This window comes from Neopelma chrysocephalum, unplaced genomic scaffold (assembly GCF_003984885.1).
Source record: "Neopelma chrysocephalum unplaced genomic scaffold, ASM398488v2 Primary Assembly neopelma1_67, whole genome shotgun sequence".
In the NCBI taxonomy this organism is placed as follows: domain Eukaryota; kingdom Metazoa; phylum Chordata; class Aves; order Passeriformes; family Pipridae; genus Neopelma; species Neopelma chrysocephalum.
In genome coordinates this window covers 10,367,838-10,393,969 of record NW_020897726.1, presented here as the reverse complement: position 1 = coordinate 10,393,969, position 26,132 = coordinate 10,367,838, and the positions used below count along the sequence as shown (strand labels likewise).

The 26,132-nt window shown below is 37.5% G+C and overlaps 1 pseudogene; it reads right to left on the bottom strand.

Annotated features, from left to right (window-relative positions):
• Positions 1-26,132, bottom strand: part of LOC113968248 — a 51,964-nt pseudogene that overhangs the window by 8,681 nt on the left and 17,151 nt on the right.

Here is a 26,132-nt window from a genome sequence, read left to right as displayed (position 1 = left end):
TTTCCATCAGGCAGATTTCCAGTCATACTTCCCCAAGCCTGTAGCGTTGCATAGGTTTGTTGTGACCCAACAGGTTCCAAGTGCAGGGCCCGGCACCTGGCTTTTTTGAATCTCATATATTAGGCCACAGCCCATCAATCCAGCTTCTCCAGATCCCTCTGCAGAGGCTTCCTACTCTCCAGCAGGTCAACACTCCCTCCTGACTTGGTGTTGTCTGCAAACTGACTGAGGATGCACTCAATTCCCTCATCATTTCTCATTCAAAGATATATTCTGGAACCCATGAAAAGTGAAAAGAGATCAGTTTAACTGTGCTGCCTAGACTGAAGATTTATTATTTATTACTAACAGCTGGACCAATTATCATCACTGAGAATTGCTGGCCACAAAAACTTCCATATGAAAAATATGTACAACTCTCCTTCCCTCTCTCTCGTTGCCAACAGAAAGAAGCTGAATTATGAGTCAGGGAGCACAGAGAATCCATGAATGCAGGACCAGAGGTCACTAATATCTGATGCTCTGACTTCAAGTTTATTCTTTAGAAAACTGGTAGAGGAAGATAGAAAGAGAGAGGGAAATAAATGACTGGAAGGGAAAAGGGCAAGAAATGAACTGAAGAAAAGGGACAACTTCCCACAGACTGGATACAGTCAGCTGACAGCCCAGATAGAGAGATACAGAAGAATGTCCATATAGGGAGAGTGACTCTCCTTTAATATTATGAGAATTCTTGTGTTTATGGACTATGTATGCACACAACTCAAATAAGGAACAAGAGCTTTCTACAGGCTGATGGGGTACACAGGATTATCAGCAGCTAAGGTAAATAAAATCCAGGTAATTGTTGCTAAGAAGTGCCTGCATGGTTCATTTTTTTTCCCAGAAAAAAAATACAAGTTTCCCTTCCCTTTATACTAATTTAACAGACTTCCTTATACAGTGAATCTTATCTTTAAAAGTTGGCCTGACACAAGCCAGCTGGAACAGGTTGCATAGGGCAGAGGTGAACATTACAAAATACTGAATGAAGAACTAAATGAAGCAGATCGAGAAGTACCATGGTTGGAAAAATGGAGCTGTTGAACTTTGCTAGATGTGAAACTCTCTAGAAAAATCAAAGAATACGGATGGATATGTATACAGCATTTCATTCTAACTTTAAAAATGGATGACAGCAAAATGTCAATTTTTCATGATGAATTTGCATATTTTTATCAGCTCATCCTGGTTAATGCTACTGCTGTACATAACATTCCTCCCCGTGATGTTGTACATCATGTTCTTTAGCATATGGATTAATACAAGTTTTCAGCTGAGGAAGTCAAGCTGAATTTAAATGTAAGGTTGAACAGTGCAGTTCAGGATAATTGAATAGGGATGAAAATCTACAGACAAATTTATTCACTGTTGACCATGTTGTGCATGTTTAGATGGAGAAAAAGGCTGAGCCCAGAAAGCAAAGTGGAGACTGTGAAATGCCAGCTATAACTACGTTTAAAACAAAAGTGTTTGCTTTCATGGAGTTAATGAGTGTCAACTCTGTTAAAAAGCAAAATGCAAAGACAGGAAAGGATACTGTTCTATATTCACCAGCCACAGAGTCACAGAATATTCTGAGTTGGAAGGGATCCACAAGGATCATTGAGTCCAACTCTAAAGTGAAGGGCCTGTACAGGGATCAGACCTGTGACCTTCCTGTCATTAGCACCATACTCTAACCAACTGAGCTAACATTTAGGACCATCACTGACACTTAGGACCATCAGTCTGCAGAGCTCATTCCATCTACTGAACCTTACTAATGAACTCAGCCTCTCATCATCCACTAACATTTCACAGGCAGGAAACTGGGCACTAACTCTCAGAGGAAATGCATCTGTCAGTCACAGAATATTCTATAGGTGAAGTGGGTATTACATCCCCAACTTGTTATAATTCTTCTATAATAAACTTTCTTCTAAGATTCATAGATTGTTTGAAGCTCTTGTTGCAAGCTCTGGCTTGCAATCTAACCTGCAATTTATTTTTTTTCCTTCTCGCTGAGAGTCCTGTGGAAACTATCAATGGCTTTTATGAGCATGTGTCTTCATGTTATGCACTACTTACAAATGCTTTGATCATTTCTAGTCTGCCATACAGCTATTAGATAAAATTAAACATGTAATTAAAATTAGCTTACTTCAATCACTTCCAAATATTTTCTTTAAATAACATTTTAAATTCTCTCAGCTAACAAGGAATTACATGGTTTCCATTCCGTAAGTACAATAAATATATAAATCACTGTTAGTCCAAGTGTATGTAAGCTTATGCCCAGCATATCCTGTTTGGATATAGCATATGTATAGCTAAGCAGTTTGTGGAAATTAGTAACTTCAATCATCTCACAAATGGAAAAAAACATGACACATTAGATGAGCATCCTATTCCTAGCTGGAACTTGCAAGACACTTGAATGAACAATATTTTGCATTGGCCTATGCAAAGAATTGCACTGTAACTGAGGCTTTCAAAGTGAAATAATTGGAGACTGTATAGTAGAATACTTAAAAATGGTGACTGTACATTCTTCCTGAAAGATAACATGCAATATGTGGGCCCCAAGAAGCAAATATAGAAATGACCAAGAGGAATAATTTGCCTTAAAAAAAATAATTTTGTCAATACTCTTCAGTAAGGAAATGGTGGATTAAGACAAAATTATGTAAGTGCATAAGGGTTTTCATATATAAAAACTGAATCTCTTCTTGGCATCTTCAAAATTCTGGACGAAGTCACAACTCAGTTACAAAAAACAAGTCAAAAGCAAGTTTTCCTGAATGGCATGTATGCAGGAGTTTTTACTATATAACACTCTCTTACCACTTGCTTTCTTCGGGATCACAAATACATTTTAGCATACATAATATACACACTGCACAGACAAGTATTTCCTTTTTATTCTTCTTCTGAAGTTCATCTTCTTGCAAAATATTACTTGACAAACTAAATTTCTGTTTTATTTTTGGAATCACAAGATGGTATAGGCTAGAAGGTACTCTCAGCTCAATACTGGCCTAACTTCAAAGTTTTCTTTGAATTCTTCACGATCAGTTCCACATCTTCTCTAAGCCACTAATGAATGAACAGCAATCAAGAAGTAGTCATAAAAATTTCAAATATATATTATTTTGCATTTATCACTACCAGTGAATTTGACCAACTATAGAGTTATTCATTCAACAATATGAGCTCATAGCTCTGGAGCTTATTATTGTTATGAGTAATATCTACTGGAGAATTGAAAATTACAGCTACAGTTGCTTTTAAAAGTTCATCAGGTGGATCAGTTAGGGTATGAATCAGTTATAAAAATAATATTTTTAATTGGATCCTCCCACCATGTAAACAGAATCCTGGTTGAACATGCAGTGATTAGGAAAAATATTCGTATTAAATGACAGCATGACTACTGTTGGCCTAACACAGGAAACAGATTACTGCAAAGGAATTGCAGCTTTGTCTGTGGTGCAGAATTCTTCCTACTAGGAACTAGGCATAGCGGAGAGAAAAATCGCTACTAACAACCTTCAGGAAAATTCATGAGGAGAGGAAAGGGGAAGTAAATAAATATAAAAACACAAGATGATTCAAAGTTAGAGGCTGACTGAACTGTAAGATCAACTAAACCAGGAAAGGCTTCTTTGAAATACTGTCAGTCAAAGAAGAGAGATGTATTAGTGCTCTTCTCATAGGAACACATTAAAAGAATAAAACATTCCATAAGTTTCAGGGGTGACTGCTGTGAATTGAAAATAAGCAAAAAAAAAAAATCTCCCCAAAACACCACTAAAAGGCTATTTTTGTCTAAAAGTAAGTGTTTGGACTTAATAAACATACATCTGTAGAGATTTGTGAAATAAAAAAACAAAAACCATGATTCTTCTGTAAAGCTGTCTTTTAGCATAGATACAAGCTTCCTTAGGGCAGATGCATTTTGACCTGAATGGGCAACTCCAAAGTCACACAGCTAAGGCTGTTTCATATGGTAGCCAAATATCTGCTATAGGTGATGATGGGATTTTTGGGATGGAGGTCAGAGGGGTCAGAAGAGGAAGTGAAATGGTAAAAGCCATCTTTGTTTACTCATTAAAACTGCATCAGTAACCCATCAGAACAAGAAAAAAATGGATACTACAACAGCAGGAGAAAAACCAGGAAATTGCTTAAATAAAGAATGAAATTCTCAAATAACCATAACTCACAGGCTTCCAAGAGTTTCCAAAGAAGTGAATCTCAGTCATTCTTTTAAATTGTTAATTCAAGAGAAAGCAGTAAGAATAATCCCCACACTACAGATTTGTTCAGCCTTTGTTTATTGCTTGATGTCTTAAATTGTGAGATTTCAGATATAATATTACCAACAAAAAAAGTCTTAAGCCAAGTCAAAGTCTTTAAAAACTAAATAATGTCATAACTTTTGAACCATTTGAAGCTTTTTTTGCTAAGTAACAGTAATTAGCTTGCAGCAGAAACTCCTTCCACCCACAGTCTCCCAAGATACCATGAGATGTCTTTGTATCAAGAGTGCTTTGTGTTGTGGTTACTCCATTAAATGAATACTTAAACAACAAATAAACTCTCTCAAAAGTTCAATAGCTACTTGGTGGCAAGTGTGGTCTTCAATTCAATAATCAACTCACAAGACACTTGTCGGTAAAAGACTAACCAAAGTTTCCAATTCCGTGTGCATGTGTGCACCCATGTGTATATGCATTTGTGGGCCTTTCAAAAAATCAAAGGAGATTTGATGTTGTTTAATGACAAACATTAACACAAATAAGCACGAACTTCTAAAGCCATTTCTGGAAGTTATTCTTATACTCCAGTAGGCCATTACTCATATAAACACTTGATATTTATTCCTTGGAAAAAGGAACAGCCAGTTGCTTATATTAACTATCATTTCAGCTTACTAATCTATTGGTTATAGTGTGCCTAGGTGGCTTTGAGGAAATTCAATCATTTTGGATAAACAGTTCATGTGCTACTACCCAAACCATGGAATGTTCTTCAGTACATTTGGGGGAAAATAGTGATAATCATAATGAGAGCACATCTTTAATGTTTTAACTATAAGGTAATAAAATCAATAAAATTAAAATACATTAACACAAATAAATAAATAAATAAATAAAACTAATGAAATTAGGTGTGCTCAAGATGTTAGAGAAGGAGACTTATTAATCAAGCAGTACTTACAAGAAGCTTTTTCCTGATGGCTTCCAGTTTTTCTGTAGCTGCTGCTAATTCAGTGTGAGCCTGAGCCAGCGCACAACATTTTGTTTCTGCCTCATGATACACCTTGAAAAAGACATACAACACAGGTACATTAGACAAGAAATTGTCTCACTTTATTATAAAAATTATCAGTCTGATGAAAGACTTTCCTATAATCCTAGTAATCTTTCTTTACATATATTTGCTTTAGACTCCTCTGTCTAAGCAGTAGTGGGACACACAGAGATTTTTTATTGACTTTAAGACTACAGCAGATTTTATTATAGTTTATAGAAGAATATCTTAAGCAGAACTGAATGCACCCTTAGTGGGTCTACTCTCCAACTAAAATTAATTTACGTATCACTTTCATGGTTTTAGAATACAGGTGATAATCAGTCATTAAACTTGAGTAGATTTCAAATAAAATTGATAAGTTTTTTACTATTTTGTAATTAAATGATAGCATGCTATAATACTAGGATGAATGCAGAAATTCTGCTGCCAGGTGCTCAAGGGAATCGCAAATGATAAGCTCTGTCTTACACTCCAGACAGCCAGACTCAGATGGATGTTTCAAGTGAAACATGTACATCTGGAGAATATTTCCCAACTGTTGCATCATGATGACAATTGAAAAGCCCTAGACAGCTATATCTTTTTTCCCACTTTCTACTAAAAATAAATACATGTGTACATACTGTTAAGCACTGAATACTTCCCACTTTATCTGTGGTTGTTGTTACATGCTCCTCAGAACACTAAGCTGAGCTTACTAAAATGATAAAAAAATTCAATAACAAAACTTCCTCCATCAAGGCCAGTTCAAGAGAGGAACTGATATATATATACCTCACTGAATTTTACTATATTGATGACCCTGGCACAGAGACCAGCTGCTGCAAAGGATTTTGTACGAACATAATTTGGGTTGAAATCTGGATCCTTCAAGTAATGCTCCTTGATGACTTTCAGACAATTCTGAGGAATATGCTCAGATCCTTCTAGAAGTTATCCTAAGGCATGTGGAGGACAGGGAGGTGATTCCAGACAGCCAGCATGGCTTCACCAAGGGCAAGTCTTGCCTAACCAAATTAGTGGCCTTCTGTGAAGGAGTGACTACATCAGTGGACAAAGGAAGAGCTGTGGATGTTGTCTATCTGGACTTTTGTAAGGCCTTGGATTCAGTTCCCCACATTCTTCTCTCTAATATGGAGAGATATGGGTTTGACGATTGGACTGTCCAGCGGTTAAGGAATTGGCTGGGTGGTCACATCCAGAGAGTTGTGGTCAATGGGCTCAATGTCTGGACAAGTGGTGTCCTTTAGGGGTTTCATATCTTCATCAGTGACAGATGGTGGGATTGATTGCAATCTCAGCAAATTTGCAGATGACACCAAGGTCAGTGGTGTGACTGATATGCCTGAGGAATGGGATGTTATTTAGTAATGCAGGATAGGAGACAAGGTAGGGTATCTGTACAAAAAAGCTGGGGAATATTAGGTCAGTCTGTAGAGGGGAGACTCCGTAACCTATGCCACTGCAGTAGGTAAGCTGCAAGTGTTTCATGATCTATGTCCTAAAGCCAAAGCTGGAAGTAAACAAGAAACATATGGCAGAAAGAGAGTGAAGATTTTTACTAAGATTTTTGGGAGCCATGAACTTTTTTCCTTGCTTCTCCATTTTTCCCCTTTAAAGGTGATTTGCCTTTAGAAAATCAGAGGAAATACCCAGGAGCCAATTCAGTTCAATTGAATTCCAGTTCAATGATGCACTGGAGCTTTCCCTAAAACAGTTTCTGGGTATAGGCAAATATATCAAATTTGTCAAACCATCCTCCATCTTTTGCCAAATTTGCCTCTTTCTTTTAATTCCTCAGTTTCAAGTCTGAAACCATAGGCCTCAACAAGGGAGAGAATGGGAGAAAAGAAAATATCCTATATGAAAACACTGTACTTCCTTAATTTCAGGTTTGGAAAGTAAACAGACACCCGTTGAAAAAGCTTTATCAAAACACTTATTTTGACTTAACAGTGGCTTAGATCAGTGACTTTATATCAGTTATCTTTAGATTTAAGTGAAACCTGAGTGTCTCCCCAACTTTTTGAAATAATTAATTATCTGTTTAAAAGCGGATTATGATTTCATTGGTACAAATTTATCTCAGAGAGTAACTCTGGAGGGTGTTCTGTATCATTGGCAATTATGTATTCAGAAGATTATCATATTCATTTTTAAAGATACATTGCCTGGAGCTGAAGTCAGTTATATTTGCTTGATTCTTATCCTAGTACCTCATGCTCATCTCACAGGCTCATTTCCTGTCACGTCTTGCTTAAACAAAGTCTAATTACAGAGAAAGAGGATATTACACCGATGAAGATGTTAATCTTTGGATCAAGCACTATACATTGGCAGTTAGAAGCCTCTGTAAGAAGTTAAAATCCCTACAAAACGTGTTTCTACAATTGTTGCAGGCATTTTCCATGTACACATTTATTAGACAGGACACACAGAGACACTGTCTATGGAAATAACAAAGATTAAAAATCAATATGCATTACATTATAAATGACAAGTTACTAATCAAGTTAAATATTTCCTCCATCTCTTGTGATGTAATTTTTAGGATGTAATTACCAATGTATCTTGGTTTGCATCTTAGCCACAACATATTTTTTTATATTAAATTGACACTACATAGTGCTTCTAATGTGCCATGTTTTTTTTTTTTTAAATAAACATCTAACATAAGTCACACAAGTTGATTATATTTCTGTCTCTCTTTTTCCTAATGCCTAGTTATGCTTTGCTTGCTGATGCCCAAAGAAAATATGCGACAAGATAATTGTTTTTTACGGGAAGAAAAATTAAACAGAACAGGTTGCAGATAAGCTTTAGGACAGTATTTCTCAAATCTACTACCCCTCAAAAAGAGAGGAAGGAGTTTGTCATCTCTGTTTCCAGAAGTTTAGTTCTCTTCATATCAATACTGCTACAGTATAGAGCTTTTGAATGATGGCTAAATTGTTAGAAAACAATGTGCCCTTTGCAGTCAGACCATGAGTAGAGTGGCTTAAATATACCAAGCAAATAAAGAATGCACTTCAGCTGAGAGAGGTAAATAAAAAAAAAAGCTCAATCCATCTTTCTTCCTAATCCTCGACTAGTGTCACTATCACATATACCTGCTTTGCTTGTTTTCTTCCTTTAAAGGAATAGGTCCTATTCTAAAAGGCAATGGCATATGCACCTTCATCTGTAAACTACTCTGGCAACATTCAGAGCACACAAATGGCTGGTAAAATGACAGTAGTGTTACTGCTGGCTATTTTAAAACCTAACCAACATCATGTTTATGGTAAGACCCTTGTTTATTGCTATACAGGTATGTAACTCTGCCACACTTGTGGGGAATCCAGAATGATCTCACTTTTCCTATGAGTCTGATCTACACTAACTTCCATTCTTAAGTAATACTTCATTCCAAGTCAATACCTTCAAGGCATTTATTTGCTTAATGTTGTAAAACTCAAAAAACTCTTGTAAATTCCAGTTTGAAATCTATAGAACAGGAAAGCAAAAATAATTTTAAAGTGTGACACATTTTTATCAATTATGAAGAGTCTTTACAAATTACTTAGTTGGAAGATGTCTTCTCATTTGCTGGGCTTTCTTTCTTTTTGTAACAAAATATTATAGAAGATTAGTATTTAGAAACTATTGTCAGCCTTATGAAAGAGTTTTAGATTATTGTAGTGCAAAATGACACTTTAATTTCCAGTGAAAACATTTCAGAAGTGCAATAAAGCAATGGACAGTGGAGTACAGTAATTAATAGTGTCAGGTGCTGAACTTCATCCCAGGAACAAAGTGGCCCAAAGATGTGATTATCTCACAATAATCACTCTATGTGTTCAACCTAGCTGCTTAATGAAGTAACTAGTTGTGGTAAGGGTATATTTTGATCATCCAAATCCATCAGAAGCATATGGAACCATTACAGGAAAAGCATCACTGAAAAGCAGATGGTAGGATGTAGAGCTGTTGGATCCCCTTTGTGCAAGTTTAACTATTTGCACTATTTGGACTTTAAACTTCATGACAATTTTTAAGTCCTACGTACGATATGGATCAGCAAAAGGATGAATTCCATAATTAGTATAATCCAGAGAAATAAAAAGGTCCTGATCGTCTCTTCATTTATGTCAGTAGCAAAAATCACTTTTCCCTCAATAAAATTAGGATCAGACACAAGGTCATTAGAAAGGTATTAAGCGTCACCTAACAATAAGTATTTAAGAAACAAAAGAGAAGAAAATGAGAGACTATTTTGACTGCCAGACAATATAGTCTTCCCTCCTGGTCAGTATCTGGAAACTGTTTACAAAATTCTTGGCAACTTGAAGTTTCCACAGCTCCAAATCAGGCATTAAAAACTATTACGAGTCAATTAGAACTTCTCTCTGCAGTATTGATAAATGACACTATGTACATTAGATTTTGTAGCAAAATGCCAGAGTTGAATGAGCCCTTCAAACTTTAAAGGTAGAGGAACTTCAGTTTATATCATTCCATATGGTGTTTTATTTCAAAACCATGCTTGTAACAGTAGGTGGAAATTTTAGAGTCCAGATGAAATTTCTATTCATTCTGTGGTGAAGACTAACCCCTGTAAATCTCTGTGTTTCCAACACGGCTGTTGATAACTGAACTGGAGCAAAAAGGCTGAACTGAGAGCAAAAAGGAGATTCAACACTGATGACATATATTAATAGGAAAGCTATCATAATCTTAAGATTCAAGGTTTGCACCTTGCAATATTGCGAGATGCTGGAATGAACTTCTGTATCAATTGAGTTGTTCAATTTACCTGGAGCCTCAAAGCCTTTAGAAATCTGAAGTGCTAAGAGATGACTCTTTGACCTTTACTGTATTACAAATAGGTCTGATTCTCAAGATCCACATCCATTAAATGCTTGAATGAGCTCAGTATTTATTGTTCTTTCATCTCATTAAAACAGCTAAAAGGTTGGGAAAAGGCATAATGTAAAGAAAGGTCAAGTGGTAATCACGGTGTGAAATGCTGTTACATGTGTAGGTATAGTAATTCTTTAGACTTTATGCTCCCTGGAGAGGAAGTTGTTCAAAACTGTTCCCCTAAAAAGGTTTATTTTGTGCTAAATATAGTTCAACACCAGTAAATAGGGGAATTAGACTGACCTTTAGCTCCTCTGCATCTGCAATGGCCTTTTCTTGGCTCACTTTCCCAGTCTGAAACCCTATCTTAGCAATCAAAGCTTCAGTATCTTGATTTTACAGTTGCAGTTCTGCCTCTTGAGAAGGAAGCTTGGATTGAGAGGGCTAAAGGTAATGCATTATTCAAGTCATTAGCCATGGTGCTGAGACCCAAAAACTGAACTCAAAACAAAATCCATGTTTTCTGGGTCTCTATCAAAAGTGTTGTCTTTTCATTTTTTAGTTTCCATTTGTACCTGACAGAATTTTATTGACATAAAAAATTTAATAATGACAGCCTAACTGCTCCCATCAGGGACCCCATAGCTCCCCTGAGGTGCTTAGATGTCTGTCCTGCTGGTCAGGTTGTGGTTGTAACCGGGTATCTCAACGGTGCAAAAAAGGCGCAGCTGCAGCACCTCGCAAAGGCACCAATGTAAAGGCAGAAGGACATTATCGAAAATGCTTAGTATTCACTCTGGGCAGATAATTCCAGCAGAGGTTTGCTGAAAGGTTAAGACAAACTCAGAGACTAATGAACAAAGACTACCTGTTAGTCTGCTGAAATAGCAATTTATTGCCTGCCAGTTGAGAAACCCGTACCAAAATATCCACTGACTATATCTTTTCACATATAAAAGAATTGTTTCAATTAACTGTAGGTTTGGCTTGTTTTTTGTTTTTCTGCTATCTCTCCAAGCATTTTATCTGGCAGTTATTTACGATAACAGCCTATATTTTAACCAAAGGGGTTTTATTAACCTGATCTGGATAGAGATAAAGACAAAGTGAAAGTGGGATGTTAGAGGGCTTACACTTCAATAATGTGGAAGGTCTTGCAGGCTCTTCTGATTTGGTGGCCTCCTGAAATCCTACGAAACCTTCAAAATTACCCTTTTCAAAATTTGACCATTTTGAAATGAGAAGACAAAGTCGTAATACTGAGTTGTAACAGATCTCAAATCTCTCCACTCATTTCATTTATCAATTTATTTGAGCTGACTTTATGTATTTTTCTTTATGAAAAATACTAAACAGTGCTGCATTTTATATTCTTGTGTAGAGCTCCTCAGTGCAGGGTGAAAAAGGCTAGGCTGACTGTTCAAGTGCTCTGGGTCTGTCAACCAGCATAGCATGCAGCACTTGAAATTGTCAAATTGCCATTTGGTCATCATCAAATTAGAAATCAGAGAAAAAGAGTATTTTAATAATTTACTATCACGGGACACCCTTATTAAAAACAGACTTTAAAAACCCAGCCACTCTTTTCTGTTGACTATTTTTTTGCAGGTCTTCAGTTGACAGAGTGGGAATAAGCCAGCCAGCTCCAATTATTAACCTCATGCAGTAGCATCAAGATGCAATGTTATGCAAAGACTGAAAATGAGAATTTCATTTGCACAGAAACACACAGATTTTTTATTTTTAATTACAAAATCACTGGATTATTGCTTATCTTCAGCATTGGCAAAAGGGGTTATGAACATGTGAGTGGGTGGGTGGGGGGAAAGGCTTCCAAGCAGTTTCCCCTCCCTTCTGTCTTTGTGGACTGACCAACCACAAATGAACTGTAAGCAGAAGCACTAACTGGGGACTAAGTGGCACTAGCCTTACAAGGACGTGAAAACAGCTGAGGGAGAGGCTTCGTACTTGTTCCTCCTGCTTTCATTACCCCTCAGTTTGTCACTGGCCATGCACAAACCCCCCACAAACAGAACTCCATCTTCTCTCTCCATGGGCTTAACTTTTACTGTGGCACTTGCTTCTCCTCCCACCCTTTTAGTGTAGCCCCACTATACTACACCTCCCTCCAGACTTTGTCCTTGCTTAAATGGATGGTACCCTCTTTCCAGAGACAGCTAAACACCTCAAAGAGCTCCTCTGCACAGAAAAAAACCATCAAGCCCAGTTTCAAAAATCAGGTAGTTTCAATGAAACACAAAAATGTCACCCTATATCTAATCATTTTAATGAAAAGGTGGTGTGACAACTTTGCTTTATTTGCAATAAAACTATGATTATTTATAAAGAATGAAAGAAAAGGTTGCGACTTTCACAGTTTACCTGGAAAGCTGCTGCCTTCCTTTCGCATCCTTTTGCCTTCCTAATTCTGAAAGCTTCTGTGTGCCCTTTACCAAGTGCTCCATGTGTCGTGACATCTTGCTTTTCTTCTCCAGGAGGATCTTATCAAGCATGATTCGCTCCAGAAAACTATTCGGAGCAGTGTAATTGTATTGCCTCTTGCTATGACTGTATTTGGCACTCAATGCATTCACACTGGTGTGGGCATAATGGAGTCTTGGATGAGTGGCTGCACATATCCAAGGAACAAGAACAAATGTAAACACAGAAGCAAAGAAATATTTCCAAAATTCAGTGTATCTATATAGGTTAAGTATATCCATATAAGTTTCTAAGGATGGCTTTTTCACAAAACTCTTCTTCAGTTTACCCTAAACATAATGCTGTCAGCATGTAAAAAACATTACAGCAAAATAAGCCTTCTTCAACCATTTTGCATCCAAATTAATTAATTTTGCACTGACATTCATTAAGTCTTCACAGAATCACAACATGTGCTGAGTTGGAAGGGGACCATCAGGATCACTGAGTCCAATTCCCCGACCTGTGCAGGACACCCCAACAATCCCCCCGTGTGTCTGAGGGCATTGTCCAAATGCCTCTTGAGCTGTGTGAGGCTTGGGGCCCACGACCATTTACCTGGGTAGCCTGTTCCAGTGCCTGACCACCCTCTGGGTGAAGAACCTTTCCCATCACCACAGAAGCTCAGTGCTTCAACATACTTATGTATTTTTTGATATATACTTCTAAAAGCTAAAACCAAAGATTAAGTCAGTCACTATACTGCTATATGCAGATACAATAACCCATGAATTTTCTATTTCACCTCTGGAAATCCTGTCTAAGAGAAAATAAATAGGTTAAAGAAACACAATAGAGTGGTTGCTGTAATCACACTGGTTCCCACATACTTCATATATCATCAAATTCCTCTTTGGAGTGAACTGTATTTTTGCCATTAACTTCAGATTGAACAGAACTGGACACCATGATTTCGATTTTTGAAGTTGTACAAGTCCCTGCTTATCTGTGCTTGTCAAAGTCAGTGATAAACTAACAAACTGTTTGAGGGCAGGATTTAGACCACTGTGGAGTGCTTCTGAATGCCAGAAAATCAGCAACATTTCTGTGCTGAAGTGACCTCTCAGTTTCAAGGGGTACTTGACCAGAAAAGTAGTTATAACTTAATGGAGTTCAGATTCACTCTGAGCTGTGACAGTTGACACTTCCCCACATGCCAGACAGGCATCCAACCACCAAATATAACTACAGTTTCAAGCTTATCTCAGCACGCTGCAGAAAGGACCCCAGAGCATTACTGTGGCCTTGGGGGGCTGTGCTGGGTGCCACACAGCACCACATGGAGTTTCTCTCTCATCACAGGGACCAAAATGCAGCTGTGAGACTGGAAGTTTCTTCTGACACACTGTGAAAATCAAAACAGGCTAGACACATTTAAAACAGCTCCAGATGGTCATTTAGGCATGTATTTCTGAGCAAAATGCAGACATAAAATGTCTGTCTTTATTTACCTCTGACAGCAAGAACAGAGGTAGTTCTAGGATTATAGTTCAAAGGTCCTTCTTCTAAATTTTTTGAACTGAACTAGAAAAGACAAGATACCACTACACTCCTTTGAATTAGAGTATACTTCCCCAGAATAAACATGAAATAAGAAAGCCCCAACATTAATTTTTTTTTTGTTTTAAAGGACCTTAATCATATATATTACTACAATATATCATGTATATTACCACAATATATGCATATACATGTCTTAGCAAGAGTACTGTATGCAAAATTAACAGGGAAATACTTAGAAAACCCATTTAACTCCACCACTGTAACTAACTTTCATTTTGTCCTCTATGACTTCCAGCATACTTAAACTTTATAATTTGTGGAGTCACATCTCCCTCATTTTAATGATTATTTATTGCATTCTGTACAAGATGAACACAGTTCAATTAATCAAGGGAAGCCTAAAAATCAATTAATATGAATTAAATGAGCTACACCAACTCTTAGGAAAGTCACACATAATTTACCAAAGCATTGTCAATAATGCTTAGGGAACTTTGGGAAAATTGCTCACGAGTGGCTGTTGATGCAGTTAGATGTTTTAAGCCTACATCATTAATATTACGGTCAGGTTGATGCAGAAAGACTTGCCATTTTTCTCAGTAAGAAAACTCATTATTTTCTTGTGACTTTTAAGAGCTAGTTTAGAAGAATACTTATTTCACCTATGATTACAAAAACAGAAATTAAACCAAGAAATAAATAAAGAATGATTTGCATTTAGGGAAAACAAATAAATTGCTTTACAAACAAAAAAATCAGAATATCATTAGTTGAAGCAAAGTAGCATAAATTCATCTTTAAAAAATTGTTTGTAAAAGCAAGGGTAGTCAGCAGGAATAGATACTTTATGCAGATTTGAGGAGTGTTTAGCTTCCAACTGAAATGTGTTTCAGCCTTTTTCTCCTTTTTTTCATTGTTTGTGACATATATGCACCCTGCAGTACAGCTCTTCCCAGTGAAAGACAACCTCCTTACACATGATCCTTATGAGAGGTCTCTACTCAGCAGCCCTGAAAAGCCCTCTAACAACAGTCTCATTTGTAAATCAGTGAGGGACGAAGTGGGTTCCGGTAGAGCTGGAAGTGGCCCGAGACAACTTGTCTCAATGGGGCAAAATAACTATTGTTATCGAGCTTAACAAAATGGCACAGCATGGGAGACACGCTGAGCCAGAGAGCAGCTGGTTGTAATTCACACTGGTTTTCAGAAAACACTAATCGTTCCCGAACAGACCTCTTTGAGGATTGGTCTTCCCTGCATTTTCAATTTGTCACTTTCTCTTATGATAAGGTCAGCGGTGACAGCACTTCCTGACATTAACAGCTGTGGCTTTTAAAAGGGTCATTGTGGAACTACTAATTGCAGTAATTTCATTAGCATAAATTATTTATTCTGCCATTCATTTATCTCCAGGATTTTTTTTTTAATACTACATTGTACTTTTCAATATATATCCATTCAGGGTTGTAGGCAAAGGAAATTATTATTGTTAACTTAGTTTTCTTTATCAAAAAAAAAAGCAAACAAAAAAGAGTTGATACAGTAACAAAATCTGATTTAACTCCAGTTCTCTAGAAAACATGAAGTACCTTGAAGCCAGTGATGAAGACTGGTACAAATCAAAACCATTCATTAGTCCAAAAGACAACTGAGCATTAAATCTATGTACACTCTGAAAGAAAATATAACGGGTGAAGTTTGTTCAGCCTTATACAATCTTTCTACTCTAGGCCTTGGCTGACTGACTCTAAGCATGCAAAAAAAAACCCAAGGCAAGTTATGAGTAGTTTAAATAGGAATTTTGCCTGCATCCTCCCTATATCTTTTCTCAGGACGTATAATAGTCATCACTATCATATATATAAATCTTAAGTCTTTGCGGTTAAGTTGAGCTAGCTGAAACATGCCAAGCAAAGAGCAAAAAAGACCAACGTCACTGAAAATGAACACATCTCATGGGCAGTTATCAAAGCTGAGAAAAAAAGCCAAGCCAGAAGAAAAGGTAAGGGATGTGGGTGGGTGGGCAGGGGGGATTTGAGGCAAGGGGAGAAGGCAAAAATATTACTCCAGGCTGTTTCCTTGCTGCACCACATGTTGTAAAGTATTTTGGAATATGATAAACTAAGAGGATAATTAATTTATTCTTGGTATACTTAACAGTGTGTGCTGTTTGGTGCTGAGCAGCAGAGAGGCAGCATAAAACACAGCAACAGTAAAATAGTCAGAGGAGATGTACATGGCTGTTATTTTCAGAGGTGGATTAAACAATCCTAATTCTTTTATTCTGGACTCAGTGCTGATATGTGAAACCAGATGAAAGCAAGAAAAGGAGGTTGCCTGTCATGTTGAATTTGGACACAGATTATTTTAAAATACTGTAGATCACATTGTATATCAAATGAGGTATAAAGGCATTTTTGTAGATTTATTAAGCTCAGTACACGGATTTCAAAACTGCTACACCCTGTTCTTTTCTTGTGCTCTTTTAAAATTAGGTTCAGCAATTTGAGTACTGAAACAGAAGAGGGCTCTTTTCCTCTCTCCCAAGAAATCAAAGACATCAGAATTGATTAAATTTCTGATACTCTCTCTTTCCTTTCAAATACCTCTGAACTCATTGTTTCTTTTCCTTAACCCACACATTGACCAATGTCCCTCCAGGTGAAAAGGATCTCACAATGCCTACTTTCAACAGGCACCATAATTAGGGAGGATCACTTGTTCTTCCTGTTCAGATACTTTCACACAGAGCAAAAGGGATGCTCACAACACCCTTCATAAAGCATACTGACACTGCAGTTCACCATCTCCCTGCTGAGCTCAATCTACCCCACTTCTTTTCCTGGATAAACTGTATCTTCCAGAAAAGTAATAGGTTTGAAGATAAAGAGATAGAGAAAAAAATAAAACTTAAAACCCAAAAACTTCCTTCTCAACTCCCACAATCACTGTGAGTTTTTTATGGTTTTCTCTCATCATTTAAACCCAGAAATTTTCCAGTTTTTGTCAAAGCAATTTAAATATGATATCATATTTGTATTGAACTCTTAAGGGAAAAAAAATCATTAGCTTAACTTCAAGGTACCTTAATTAAAAACAATCTGTAATATTGTTAAACATCAATAAACAAAAAGTCCCCTATCAATTACTATTGCTCTATTTTTTGAAACTGTGAAAAAGGACAATTAGGAGCTAAGTGTCAATGATGCCAGAATAGTCAGTAATAGACCTCACCCTGCTGATCAATCATACAGTATGTTACAGAAGCCCAGGCATACGTGAACCCTAGCTAACAAGATTTCTCTACTAAGAACAAAGGCTTTCCTGAAGTATCTAAAAAGAAGCAAGCAAAATGACATATTAACACACCAGCACTAGAGAGGAGAGGAGACCACCTCCAATAAATCTTTGATGGAGAGGGGATGGTAGACTTCAGGTAAGATTCTCTCTTCTTCAGGGTGGTCTTTTTCCACCCTCTCTCATTCTTTTGATATTCTAATATATCTCTGCAGCTGTCCTGTTGCCCCTCTCTTTACTAACTGTTTTTCTGTGGTCCTTCTCCCTTCACCTTCCTTTTACTCCTCCCCAGACTCCCTGCTGTACACCTCTCCTACTGTTCTGCTTCAGTTTTGCTTTTTTTCCTGTCTCTCACGGCTTAGTTCCCCGTCTCTCCCCATCTGTAATATTGTCATAGTTTCTCTGTTATTACGATGTCTCTGTTCTGAGTTCCCTTTTCCCATCACTTTCTAATCTTTCCCTTGCCTCATCCTAATATTTTTTTAATTCTGCTGTCTTGTCTGTTGGTCTTCTCATAGGTTGCACATGCAGACATGATTCAGGCACCCAGTACTGCTTTACACATATTGATGGCACAGAAACCTTAACTCGCTTTCAATAAAGTGTCACGTTATTTAGTGAGTCGACATTTATTTCACTTGCTGGGAATCAAACAGGAAAGGTATTTACCAGGAGCAGTTAACACCAATGTGAAAAAAGAAACTCATCAACAGTTGCCAAGATCAGTGAAATATTTCCTAAGTACCTAAAAAAATGAATTCTAGAGGAACATAGTGATTTATTATTTTATAAAGTGTTTAAAAATAAAACCCCTGAGTTTATCAATATATTATATATTAAATATAATACATTATTAATTAATTGTTATATATTATATATGATAATTATATATTTATATGTAATAATATTAAAAGACTGAATTCTGATGACCAGATGTATTTTCACAGAAGAAAAATACAGTCCTTTCAGTTAAGATTCTGAAAAAGCAATATATTTAAACCAAAATAAATTCTATCTTCTTTTCTCCGTGCAATCCTATCCATTTCTTTCAAATAAGAAGTTGGTATCACATTAAAAATTAATGCAATTAACATCCTCTCCCCCCCTTCCAGCTCATCAAACAACAAATAATTATCCTGATGACACTGTAAGTCTACGTTAAAATAAAGCAGAAGGAGCTGATGGAACATACAAATGCCTCGTTTATTTGCAATCATCTCTCTCTCCCCCGCAGTCCTACAGGAGGCATCCGTGTGCCGCTGGAGCGCTGCAGGGCCGGCAGCCAGGGAACCTGGATCGTGTTCCGCAGCCCGGCTCCCCACACGGCCCCGGGGAGGGGAAACGCCCGGGGGTTCCCTGGAAGCAGCCTCAGACATCCCTTCCCCTTTCCTTCTCAATTTCACGACGACTCCAAGTATTTTGTATGGGTCTGAACGGAAGACAAATGTTGTAAATGCAGAGATTTGCCTGGTGCCACCCTCGACTAAAACCAATGGCTCTTCCTTGGGCATTCCTGAAATCCCTGGCCTAATATGATTAAAAATCCCTTATACAAATAAACAGTCCCAAATATAACAATGAAACTACTGCAACTGCAGTCACTGAAAGAAATTAAATCTTTTCTAGATCTATGTGAATAACTCCACCAGTCTCACTGCCAGCACGATAGTGTTGTCCCACGCTGGAAGGGACAACAGAGGCAGCTTGGTAAAATTTTTAGAATGAGTACATTCCTTTTCCCCATAAGGAAGCTCACTAACACATGTGGGGTTTTGTTTTGTTATTCTGAAAACAAACAAGTGACACTCTATCAGGAACATGTCAATCAGGAACAAAGGGAGAATAACTTCTTTAGTTTCCCTGGACTGTGCACTGCAGTATTTCAACCTCATGTGCTACAGCACTACTGAATATATTTAACTCCATTGGAAAGGAGTTATATAAATAAATATATCTGTAAGATGCTAAATTACCTAGAATTGAAGGATTCTGCAAAGACAGTCTTCTGCAAAGACCAATTAAATGTCTCTTTTTCCATCACTTCTCTGCCTGTGCTAGACAGGTCTCTAAACTCTGCTGAAGGAAGCAGGCCGTGGCATACCATAAAAATTCAGCTTTTAGCAGGGGTGAGCTTGAATAACACCAAAGGCAATAAATATGCAAGAAGGAGTAAAAAGAGCATTGTTTTTTTCCAGCTTATTCAGTTATTGATCTTTCAATGATCTCCGTTGCTTTCTTAGAAACTGATGAGCTTGAAACTCTGTACTTCGACCCCCTCAGCTTCCTCAATGAACCTCCTGCTGCCAGAGCACAGGGCCTCCTGTGGCCGCTCCTGAAACCAGTCAATAGCAGGGCGCTTAATCATGGCTGGGAACTTCCGAGCTCATGCTCATAGGGCGGCACTGGCTGGAAAGAAACAGAACAATCTGTGGAGAGGAGGGAGGAAAAAGGGAGAGAAAAGAATCACAGACCCTCAAAGAGAGGTATACAATTAACCATAGGCCAGCAAAGGCCACTAAACAGCTAAAGCTCCAAACCAAATTTGGAGCTAATAAACTTCGTCAGTGACCTTGGCAAATAGATTTTGCTCCTGTTCCATTGTACAAACATAGCACACTTGCAGTTTCCTTCCCCTTTATCCATGTTGGCATCCATTATTCAGTTTGATAGCTATAGATGATAATGCAGGCATAGGAATGGCTGGCCTGCAGACAGCCAGAAGGTGCACATTCAGCTGGCCATGGTGATAGAAACCTACTTCTTGAGTTTCTAAATCTATTCAAGCCTGTTCCTGACACTTTAATACACAGTGCAACCTCTCTAAAAGAGCAGGAAGAAAAGGAGATCTGGATTTTGGTTTGCGTGGGAATTTTTAGGGACAAGTCTTTACAAAAGTGGAAAGAGATGTCCAAAAAGGGTAGGCTACAATATTCAAAGGAAAATAAAACTGTGATTGACTCTCAATATCACCAAGCCTACCCAAAAAAACTCACATCTGGGAAGGAAGGGTTATTGTAGTCCTCAGTTGTATCTGTGGACCTACTTACTACAGTTAGCACATGCTTTGGCCATTGTATTTGCTCTTCATTCATTAGCAAAAACACATCAAGCTGTTAAGGTAGGACTGGAGTCTCTCCTACACACTTCTTAGTAAAGGAGCTATTTTTATTGTACAGGGCTTCTCAAACCATATGGCACTGACATTGTTAATTCCAGTAGAAAACATCCAAATGGTTTCAGAAGAGTTTATAACTTGTCCAACAGCCACAAGAGCCCAGACAGAGCCCAGTCAGGCATGCCAGAGAAGTGACAAGTTTATTTTTCTTCTGGACTGATTGAGAACTGACATACCCATTAAGAGAAAACCGGATAAAAAAGGAAGAAGAACAGAATGTTGAAAGAAAAGAATCAGAAAAGGAGTGAAGAAAGGAAGAGGTTGACCCGGGACAATACTTCACTAGGTTTTAAAGCAGTCAGGGAGTAAAGTGATGAATAGATAACAAAAGGGTTCAATGATATCTGGAAAGAAGATTACATGGAAAATGGAAAAGAACTGCCACTATCTCATAGTTTCTAAAAATACATCTCTGCAGTGGAAAACACAGGACAGGAATTTATGCAAACAAGCTAGATTGTAGAACCAAGTCAAACCAAGAAAATATTTATTATTCAGAAACATCTCTTGAAGAAAAACCATTTGCTAGGACATTTATACATATTGTAAAGCTTGGATTTTATGCTGAACCACAGGGTTTGTCCTTTCTCCTCCATATCCAAGAACTTAGGCAGAAATGTAGACATCCATGCAAAAACACAGTGGAGTCCAGGTTGTTCAGGTATGTTACAAAGACAGGCTAATTGGTTTAAGGTACAGAAGAAAACATCACCTACTTTGAATGTGTTCAGCATGAAGAGGCAAATGGCAGAAATATCCACACAGAATCCTAGGCAAGTGGTGAAAATTACGCTAAAATTGTATAAAGATACAGAAAGATCTTGGAATTTACTGCAAAATTTTATCAGGCTGATAAAGAAAGAAGGGCAACACAGAAGAAACAGTCAAAAAGATACAAGAATAAATGTTCTCTACCCCAAAACTCTGAATCAGAGAAAAAGAAGAAAATATACAGAAAGAATCTGCTAGGTCTGTTTCACGATTCTCAAAGACCTTGAACACTTTCCTGAATTTGTTTCTTGGTTACACCATGTATGTTTTAGTTAGACACTGTTTCTCCCTCATGTCACCTCATTTTCCGAAAAAATCTATGTTCAGTTGTAACACCAAGACGCATGGTAAGCAATGTTGAAGCCTAAGGCACTTAATTTTCTCTTCTTCTATTCCACTAGTAGCCACTTTCTAAGATCTGCACACCCTCTCTGCTCTGGTAGCAGCAGTAATGGAGAGCCTGGAAATATCTGTCTCTGCTTTGACGTGCTTCCTACAAGTGCCCTTGCTATAGCAGTGGTGCCAAACTGAATCTATCACACCTCCAAAGGTGAAACCATACACAGTCTTGCTTGAAGTTTCATCTTCTACACCCTCCTACACTGCTCACATTGCTCATATGTGGAAAATTACTTCTCGGAATAGTAAGTCCTAGAGCTCAAACTGAAACAGACAATTTATAATTTCCATTACTTTTCCCGAAAACACAAAGTTACAACTGAGAGATTTTTACTATACTGTATTGTTAGGCAAGAAATTTCAGCACAGGCCTAGATATAATGTAACACCCTGATTAGATAACTATCTCTTTGTTAATTATTTTTTTATGGACAACAAAAATATAGGGTACAGAATACACTTCAAAAGTTAGTCGTAAAATGACTAACCTCACCACAGCATAACTTTTCTTTCTCCTTTAGCTTTAGTAAAGCTTGGTAAATTCACATCAGGCATAGGTTTGATATGGTATGTTTTGGGGTTCATTTGCATTCCCCCCAATGAATTCCCTATACTATAAAGGACCTTGTGCACTGCTTGCTTTGCACGCAGAATGATGAACATTCCGTGTGGTCTGATAGCAAGAGGGCTATGAAGAAATTTGAGTAATTACTACCAGCTACATTTTGAACAATTTCTGCATAAGCAGGAAGGCCTTATTTTAAAAACATTTATCCTCTGTCCAGGCCATACATTACTGATTAATTACAGAGGAGAAAAAAAATTAATAGAAAATTCTCCTTGTAAGAAATGGACAGTGTCTTGCAAGACAACTGGGAAATAAATACTACAGAGAAGGTACTTCATATAGTAATGGAAAACTTTAGGAAGTTCTCCAAGATAGACCCATCGTTTTCTTTGAAAGAAATGTGGATTGAGAGGGATTATGCAAGAATCTTTCATCTGAAATTTTTTAGATTTAAATTTGCATAACTGAGTAATGAAGACAATCATCATGGAAGACAGAACTGTTATCATGTGAAATTAATATCAACTTCCATGTAGCATTCACCACTCCTAAGAACACAAATCCCCTATTTTCTCAGGTGTCCCGTTTGAGCTTCACACTCACATGTCACTCTCACTACAGATGGGTCTCTTACACTATATTTTTTGGTTCAACCTCCTCCTGCTTATCTCAGATATGCAAGGTCTCTAGGCTTATTAAGTGCTTCAAACAGAGCAAGACAGACAACTAAAGAGTGCCTTGGCACATGCTTGACCACTGCTCTGATGGGGCCCATCCCATTTAAGTGTTAGTGCACTCACTTGCATGGTTTTCCCATATGAAACTAAGCAGTGCTGCAGCAGCAGTGAGGAGCTATACAGACCAGGAATCAGTCCTGATCAGCTCTATGCCAGTAACATCATTTTGCAAGCACAGCATGGGAAAAGCTAAGCCATATGGATGCCAGCCATGTCATGCTACTAGTCCTCAGGACCACAAAATGCCCTTCATAAATTTACTGATACAGACGTACCCTTAAAAGTCAGCTCTCTGAGTACTCAAGAAGAGATGGCTGACATCCAAATAGAAAAGCCTGGAGGTTTTCATAGAGAAACAGGAACTCTTACTGTAAGAGCCTGCCAACTGCAGAAACAGATGTTTTATGTGCTGCAGAAAATCTTCGATAGTTACTTCCCACTGAATCAAACAAAATGAAAAAAACTCACAAACCCAAACAAACAAACAAACAAACAAAATCCTAAAAATCAAAACAATTCTGGGGTCACTATTAGTTTAACACAGAATCAGAAACCCTAAAAACATAGTTCTTTTTGTCTGGGATTAAAGCAGTCAAGCTGATAGACGTGTATTTATGCCCTCAAAAGAAAAAAACATGAGAGCTGGCCAAAAGATGAGCTCTGATGGGCCTTCACAAGTTCCTCTCAGATTCACAGATAAAAATAGATGTTCTATCAGTGGTGAAGCAGACTGCAAGGAAAAGGCTAATGTGTCCTAATAAAAGAGGATGTAGAAATGAAAGACAATAATTTAAAAGAAAAGTAATAATAAAAATATGGACAAGATTGCCTGTGGCTATGCAGGACACCCACTCTGCCTATGTTTGACATTAATTTGGACTAAAGCATGAAACCACTGTACTGCTAAATGCCATAGAAAATGGGGAGCCAGCTAAATCCTGACAGGACTACAGAAAGAGAAGATCATTATAAAGATGTGATGACTAAAGCAGTCATGCCAAGTTGGAAGGAAATTGGAGAAATGGCCTTCCCCTGAAACTAGCAAATTTAGTTCTTAATGCTGGAACTTCACAACAGTCACTGAGGGGCTGTAAACTTTGAAACATGAGGAAAAGACACAATGAAGAAACTTGTTCAAGGAAGGTAGAGCAAGTATTTGTAGTAGACCAGTAGCTCATGAAGAAAACTGGCTGCACTCAGACGGAACAACAGAGATTCAGTTTAAAAAAAAACCCATTTAACATGTCTGGCTTTCGAATATACAGTAATGTTTAAGAGCACTGAGGAAACTGAGATGAGAACTTTAAAAACATGCAAATATGAAATGACGCAAAGAGTATGCTTGCTGGAAAGAGTACGCTTGATGGAAAGAGTACACTTGAGAGCATGTTTAGGTAGGGCATGAGGGCTGCAAGGCATTTAGGCATGATGTTCGCATTTTTGGGGAAAAGTTGAAGGGTTACCATGACCAAAAGAATGAAATAAAATCAGATGGATCTCAAGAGAGAGCATGACTGACTGATCTCATATCCATGCTTTCAAGAAATAATTGCTTCTTCTGGCCCTTACTTTTTCAAGAAATTTTGGTAATGTGCAGAGTATTTAAGAGTGATTACTGCATAGAGAATTGAGATATTGAAAAACTTCTGGAGCTCCAGTAAATCACTGAGCCTTAGAAACCTCTTATCTTTTGTGTGCCTTAGCACTCTCAGCACATTAACTTTTACAGTGTTTGACCATCAAATTTCTTTGCTTGAGCAGCATTCTTCTTTTATCATTTATTTCATGATTCATCATGAAAGTTTTTGAAATTCTCAGGTCCTCACATACCCTTCATTTGTGGACCCATATTTTATAAAAGTGCAACCCACTGTCTTCACCTGACATACTTTCAATTTAAATTTGCACCTACGTACATGACATGTTCTCAGTACGTTAACAGCAGAATGGATTGCAAGGTCCAGATTGAAAACAGTCAAAACAAAATCAACACAAACCAAAAGAGCTATGGTGATTCAAAGAATAGCACTGGGCAGTATTGGTTCCTGAGTGACAGATTCCTCACCATAAACAACTGCAGCATGTAAGATTGTAAGTGGGCACAAGGGAAATGTGGCTTCATGTAGGAATCATGTATTTTTCTAAAATACAATTGAAAAATGAGACTATATCACTTCACTGGGCTTTAACATTATAAAACAGTCTAAATTGTCCCTTCTGTTCTCTTTCACGTTATATTAGTCTTTTATTCCTCAAATATAGGAAAAGGAGGAGGTGATAGGTCACCCAGCACTAACTAAAAGTTCATATAGGTATTAGCCAGTGTGTTAACTCATAAAATTTATGTCTCCTTCAGTACTACAATGTGTCTGCTTTCCTTCTCTGCAACATGAATAGATATCTCCTGTTCTTGCCTCCAGTAGTGCTAATTTGCACAGTGGGGGACTGGTGAAATGGTTGCAAGGTAAAAGGCGTTTGAAAGCTGCCTTTCAAAAGGCCCTTGAAATGAAAAAAGAAAAAGAAAATAAATGAAGAAATTACTGTAGGAACAAGAAAAAAAAAAGGAAAAAATGTGAAAAGAGAAAATTGAGAGAGATATTAGAAATAATTTTTCCTCTGTCCTTTCTTAAAAAAACATACACAAACACAATAGTCATGAAACAGAGACAAATAGCACTGTCAGAAAGAGATATGCAGAAGGTAAGCACCACTACTGACCATGTTATTTAAGTCTGTAAGACTGAAAACAATACAGAATATGTTACACTAGATTCCATACAGGTCTCCACCAACCTTTAACTTACAGAATAAATTTGTGGAGGGACAGAAGTAATGGCAGCAGAGTTAGAGATAGGAGAGAACATCAGCAAAACTAAAGCAGAATTGGAAAAAGAATAGATGAGGGGGGAAAAAAGAGAAAGTGGTATGTTATAAAGTGTAAGAACTTGATAAAAAACTCATAATCAAAGTGTAAGAACTTGATAAAAAACTCATAATCAAATCAGAATGGTCTTTAGAT